A 7,455-nucleotide genomic window follows, 5' to 3' on the forward strand; every position below is an offset into this window, starting at 1 on the left:
CAAAGAAGACATTGACTGATACGCGCAGTTTCTCACTGAACTTCTTTAGATGTGCTTCTCCTGACAACATCAACGGGGGAGAATGGGGTGGCGGAATGGGTCCCTTTGGAGTTGTGGTCCCCAAGGCTTCAGCCCGTGTATGCCCATGCATTAATGTACCCCTGCTTCAGATTTATACGGTGGATGCTCAAACATCATGATTTGCAGATGTTTATCCCTTGCAGAGAATATTATGCATAATGAACACATTAAAGTTAATCACGATTGTCACAAGGGGCAAAAATCGACAGTCCTATTTGGACGTTGGACAAAAAAAATTATATCTGGACGTTAGAGATTGCCTGTGAGTCATTGAGGCAATTTGGCGATACCAATATGTCCGCAGGCCGCTTTACTAATTCCGGTGGCTTCACATGCTGACACTTTACTGTTGCGTCAGCAATTAGGTTATATATTATATATCAGTGTTCCCATATATTATGTTGTTAATGTCAAATCTAGTCCATATCGTCAAGCAGTTTTTGTTTTTCTGGACAAGTTTTTTTGTATTTATCTATAATAAGTTTCCCACCAGAACCCCCTGCGAGAACAGCACCCGCTCCAACTATAACTGCAGGTATTACCACTGCACCTGTAGCTACCAGAGCTACACCTCCAGCAACTGCCCCTACAGTTCCTACCCCTGTTGCCACTCCTAAAGCCACCTTCTTCACCAACTCCACCTTGATTTTTCTCTGAGCTTCCTGGTACATCTCATTTGTGTAATGTTCTCCTCCATTCTCCTTCACCATTCTGTTGATCTTCTCTATCAGTTCAGTCACCTGTGCTGGATTTTCTTCTGTGTTATTAAAAACATGATATCCGCCTTTACACTGATGCACAAGCTCTTTCAGCTGATCGTTTTTATTCAAATGCTCCTCAATTGATATTTTTAACTGATCACCTCGGGTGAACAGAACTATAGTGTAATTCATCGCCTCTTGTGAAAAGTTCTCTTGAATCCATTTCACTGTGTTCTTCTCTTCTTCTGTGAATCTCACATCTAGTCTGGTCACCAGCAGGAACGCATGAGGACCAGGAACAGACATTTCTACACACTTCTGTATTTCATCCTTCAGTTCTTCATTACTGATCGATGTATCAAACAGTCCTGGAGTGTCTGTTATTGAGATGGTTCTGCCCTCTACTGTCTGTTGATGTTTTTGGCATTCTTTAGTCACAGATTCACAACTTAATACTTCTTTAAACTGTTTTTGTCCCAGGATGGTGTTTCCTGTGGCACTCTTTCCAGCTCCAGTCTTCCCCAACATCACAATTCTGAGATCTAACATGAGGGAGAAGATAAAAGGACACTTTAAAACTCATGTATGCAAAGCATTTGTGCTAAATAACTGTATGGACCTTATTCACAATTGTGTGTGGCATGTGTCCTCATTGGATAACGTGATGTTTAAATGTTTTATTTAAATTTGTAAACATTTTCATTAAACATGCATGTGGCTCCATAGTGCTGAAAATTAGAGACTTATGAAGATTTATTTACAGTACCTCACTCATCAAAATTAAAGTAGTGGGTAAATGACATGAAACTATGTTCCAAGTGTAGTTACGCTAATTAAAAAAACATGATTCTATTTAATTATAAATAAAATCATCATGGCACTGCCCAGAAAACTTTTATACAGAACAACACTTTGAAGAGATTGTCAGTCTATCGGCCTATATTCCTTTTAGCATCAGACAGAAACAAATTTGAAAACTCTGAATACTTCAAGAATGGAAATGCTGGCAACACTGCAAGTGTAATACTGATGACTCAAAAATGACTCAAGTTCAAAATGTCCAGCGGTTGTTCGAAAAAGACATATTTCTTGCATTTACAATTGAATGGCCTTATACTGTATAAATCTCTCACTGTGTATAAAAATAAGTATTTGGTTTATTTGATCATTTGTTTCCATCTGATAGTAGACTTCATTAGATTGAAGATATCATTTAATTGGCTAGAATGATTTTGATTGTGGTTTAGAGAAATTTGGAAGTTTTGACAATTAAGGAAAGTGTAATGCATTAGAAAACAAGGTAACACTCTACAATACGGGTGCATTAATAAGCATTAATTCATGCTTAACTAATGCACAGATAATATTAATGTATGACTCATGATTAACTAACCCATTCATTAATGATTGCACATCAGCAACTAATAAAGTGTCTGTCTGATTAATACATGAAGTCATATATGAATTGCTATTGAATAACCATTATTAACAAATTAATCAACACTATTTGTTCATATAATAAGTTGTTAGGGAATTAATCCACAGTGACACATTTAATTAATAGCAATTCATATATGACTTCATGTATTAATCAGACAGACACTTTATTAGTTGCTGATGTGCAATCATTAATGAATGGGTTAGTTAATCATGAGTCATACATTAATATTATCTGTGCATTAGTTAAGCATGAATTAATGCTTATTAATGCACCCATATTGTAAAGTATTACCGGAAAAAAAAAAACAGTTCTCACCTGTTTCAGTCACCTGTACTGTTGCTATCGGTCTCTGCTCCTGTCCTACGCTTGCTCCTCTATTCCAGATTTTCTTCCGTTTCTGGACATCTGTATGGACTCTCTCATTGGTTTCATGCATTCTTTCAAACTTGTTTTTCAGTGATTCTACATGCGATTTTTTAACAACCTTCTCTTTAACATTCTTGCTTTCTTGTTGAATGTTTCCTGCATTCACTTGAGTTCTCTCTTGAGAAATCTGATCCTTTTCCTCGTCAGGCACAATATTTGTTGTGCTCTTTTCCATTACACAGTGACCTCCATTTGGGTCGAATTGACCTCTCGCCCATATGACTTTTACACATTCTTTTCTTTCCTCTTCCTTTGCTTTCTCTTGTTCCTTTGTTTTTCTTGTTTCATAACCTTTTGTAATGACTGCAGGAAAACTCATAATACTGGTCTTCATTGTCTTTGATGATTTCATCAATCTTCATCAGAAGCTTTGTGATGTGAGACAAATTAATTTCACTTTTACTGTTTATTGCATGAAATTTACCTTTACAGTGGTTGATGATTTCTTGAAATTGTTTACTAGCCTTGAAGACCACCCATTCTCTATTTGTCATTTGTTCTCTTCCAGTAAACAGCACTATGGTGAACTTGAAAGCTTGTGGTCCAAAGTTCTCCTGAATATTTTGTACAATCTTCCTGACATCCTCAGTGAATCTGTCCAGTCTGACGATGAGCAGGAAGACATGAGGACCAGGATAAGAGAGAGAAAGACTCTTCATCATTTCATTCTGCAGCTCTTCATCAGTCAGTTTAGTGTTGTTGAATCCTGGAGTGTCGATCACTGAGATGTTTCTGTCTTCTACTCGTCCTCTCTGTAGTTCACTCACTAGTGTGCCAGCTCTCTTTAAACACCTCTCTGCCCAGTATTGCATTTCCTGTTGCACTCTTTCCAACACCAGAGACTCCCAGCAGCACAATCCTCAAATCAGATGAACGATTTGACTTCTTATATCCTGCTGAAAGATGTAGAGTGTAGAATTAGTCAGTCAAATGAGATAAACAAATTTATTTTAGTTTATATACATCTGTAAGATCTCCTTCCTCTGTAAGCCACATAAACACTAAATAGATTTTTAGGCAAACCCTGGAAGCCAAATTCACCATGTGTTCTTTCAAAAGATACTTATGGATTTGTGTAAAGGCAGTTTTGGATTCATTATTAAAATAAGTTCTGTGGTAAACATTACTTTGAAACACAAGGACGTTTTGTTCTACAAAAGAGTGTCTTTAATATTCATGTTCGAGGAATGGCTGTGTGTAATTTATGTTGTAGAACCAAAATTCCAAGTATCTTCAAGTAATATTTACCACAGACCTTATTTTACTAATAAATCCAAAACTGCCATGTGGCAGGGCGGATGGCGGGGCCGAGTCGTGATTCTACACACCTGGTCCCTTATCAGGCTAATCAAGCCTCTGAGAGGGATAAAGGCTGACTGCGGAGGATGGTGCGGGAGAGAGAGATTGTTTACGGACATGTCATGTGTGTGTTTGTCTTTTGTTTAAGTTCAGCATTAAAATATTATTTACATTGCCAAGCCGGTTCTCGCCTTCTCCTTTCCATTGAACTGCCTTAAATGCCATTATAAAACCCATAACATCCATTGCTTGAAAATGATAATTGTTTTCTTGGACTAGAATCTGAACAGATCTACTGGCTTTAAAACATTTCCTACACATTTATATAAATACACTTACTGTAGATGTCATCAAGGTTACATCTCGTTTGCAAATATGCAGAGTACAATTCTCAATTAATCAGCTATTTTATTGATTCTAATTCTATTCATAATGAATTTACCATGTTTTATCTTTGAGGAAGTCAGAATGACATGATATTTGTCAACTACAGTGGTGGCCAAAAGTTTGGAATAATGTACAGATTTTGCTCTTATGGAAAGAAATTATACTATAATTACTATAATTCACCAAAGTGGTATTCAACTGATCACTATGTATAGTCAGGACATTAATAATGTGAAACATTACTATTACAAATTTACAAAACTTCTTAAACTACTTCAAAGTGTTCTCATCAAATAATCCTCCATGTGCAGCAATGACAGCTTTGCAGATTCTTGTTATTCTAGCGGTCAGTTTGTCCAGATACTCAGATGACCTTTCACCCCATGTTTCCTGTAGCACTTGACCTTTCACCCCACACTTCTTGTAGCACTTGACCTTTCACCCCACTCTTCCTGTAGCACTTGACCTTTCACCTCACACTTCCTGTAGCACTTGACTTTTCACCCCACACTTCTTGTAGCACTTGACCTTTCACCACACACTTCCTGTAGCACTTGACCTTCCACCCCACACTTCTTGTAGCACTTGACCTTTCACCCCACACTTCTTGTAGCACTTGACCTTTCACCCCACTCTTCCAGTAGCACTTGACCTTTCACCCCACTGTTCCTGTAACACTTGACCTTTCACCACACACTTCCTGTAGCACTTGACCTTCCACCCCACACATCTTGTAGCACTTGACCTTTCACCCCACTCTTCCTGTAGCACTTGACCTTTCACCACACACTTCCTGTAGCACTTGACCTTTCACCTCACACTTCCTGTAGCACTTGACCTTCCACCCCACACTTCCTGTAGCACTTGACCTTTCGCCTCACACTTCCTGTAGCACTTGACCTTCCACCCCACACTTCCTGTAGCACTTGACCTTCCACCCCACACTTCTTGTAGCACTTGACCTTTCACCCCACTCTTCCTGTAGCACTTGACCTTTCACCTCACTCTTCCTGTAGCACTTGACCTTTCACGCCACTCTTCCTGTAGCACTTGACCTTTCACCACACACTTCCTGTAGCACTTGACCTTCCACCCCACACTTCTTGTAGCACTTGACCTTTCACCTCACTCTTCCTGTAGCACTTGACCTTTCACCTCACACTTCCTGTAGCACTTGACCTTCCACCCCACTCTTCCTGTAGCACTTGACCTTTCACCTCACTCTTCCTGTAGCACTTGACCTTTCACCTCACACTTCCATCAAATAATCCTCCACGTGCTGCAAAGACAGCAAAATATGGAGCAAAAGAGATTTGTGCATCTGTAGAGGCAGAGGAGGGCACTGTTCAGAGATCAGAGAATTTTGGTCAATCAGAAGAGCTTGTTTGGGCTCCTCAACATTGGCAGAACATGCGAGTAGCGGAAAACAAATAACTTCCATGAGCATCTTCCCGAGCTGGCAGTGGCAAATACCAATAAAGTTAAGTTTTTCTTACTTTTCTGAAATCACTCGCTGTTATACATTTGTTTATAGTTTAAATATTCAGCACTGGTCACTGCGGTCAAGCCAGCCGCGATTAAAATCCGAAGTGCATGCATATTTCTGTTTCAAAAGTGGCTTTTTCTTTGCAATTATTCCCATAAGACCTCCTGAGACTTCTCTTTACTGTTGCATATCAAAAAGGTTTGTTGTTGCATATACTGGATCCCAAATGTACGTAGATCTGACACATATTTATTAATATAAAATTAACAGAATTAATTATTATTCATTTTCAATGGTACATTTTTACAGTGTTACTTAATTACTCATTTAAAAAGCCAATCAAATGCACAATATGCTGATTTAATATAAATGTACTGAGTCCAATAAGGCTTGTGTGGTTTTTACAAAAACGTAGCTCACCTGGACGTTGAGATGGTATTTGAAAACAAAGTCGATCAGTCGCCATGATGGAACAGTATACAGAAATGAAACTATTAAAAGCACTACTGTATTACATAACATAGAAACACCTCCTGATAAAGCTGTAAGGTTATTCTTTTTTAATGCCAATTGTTCATGTTCAAGTCAAACGGTTGTTGCCTAATGTGTTGTCTCTTCTTTTTCACTGGCATGTGAGTATGTTGCATGCATACTATGATAACCATTTCCGGATGATTTTAACCACAACGGGTTTTTCTGCAGTTCTGCTGCTCTGATGCAGAGTTTCACCAGTGCAATGTAGAATTGGAATGAATAAATTCATCTTTAAATCCACTTTAAATGGTTGTTTAATATGATGTGATTGATACGTTTATAAAGAACACAGAATACATCTTTGTACTTCTCAGTTTAAATGATATGGATGATGATCATCAGGGGAGTCAGAAAGGTGGAGATGAAATGTTGGGGGTTATGATTTTGTCATTGGTAACTCTTTACGATACGGTTGCATATACGTTAACACATGCACATGTATCATGCATTGTTTGTCCTTTAAAGACTACAAAGAATAAGATGTATTGGTTAAACACCTTTGCACATATCAAGTTTGAGCTGCAGATCTTGTGGTTAGATGAATTCACGTTGCTAAGAAACAAAAGGAAGTCTGAAAAAAGTGTGTCTGACTCTCACACGCATGTTATCCCAGATCAGAACTTTACTTAAGCAGCTCAATTTGTGTGCACCCTAATTCCAACACAATGTCCTGACAATCCACAATCTCTCCTCAAATGATTCATATTAGTGTTTTTATTGTCTTTACATACTTTATTTTCTCACATGCTGAACACATTAAGTTATTCCATATTACAAATTGCAATAAAGCGTGCTGATAATGTAAACAGTTAATGTTTGAGTATGTTCTCATGTCACGGCTCAGGTCTGCTACCAGGCGTTCTCATGTGTTAGGCTACATTTAGTAAAGTGCTCAGTGCTGCCCCCTGGAGATCTGCCTTGGGTTTATATTTAGGGGCGGAGCTTATGTTGGAGCAAGTCCAGAATGCCTGTGCTGGGGAGGGGGTGGGGCCTAGCCTATAACAAAAATAACCTATGTGAAGTTGAGAATGTACCAGAGTGATTGACAGATTCAACTGTAATGTATATGTTCTATCACTGTAAGAGGTTTATTAATGTGG

The 7,455-nt window shown here is 38.4% G+C and overlaps 1 pseudogene; it reads right to left on the bottom strand.

Annotated features, from left to right (window-relative positions):
* Positions 1 to 497: 497 nt before the first annotated feature.
* The window catches only part of LOC127652035 (GTPase IMAP family member 8-like), a 14,362-nt pseudogene continuing 7,404 nt past the window's right edge, over positions 498 to 7,455 (bottom strand).

The sequence above is a fragment of the Xyrauchen texanus genome, chromosome 11, assembly GCF_025860055.1.
Source record: "Xyrauchen texanus isolate HMW12.3.18 chromosome 11, RBS_HiC_50CHRs, whole genome shotgun sequence".
Classification (NCBI taxonomy): domain Eukaryota; kingdom Metazoa; phylum Chordata; class Actinopteri; order Cypriniformes; family Catostomidae; genus Xyrauchen; species Xyrauchen texanus.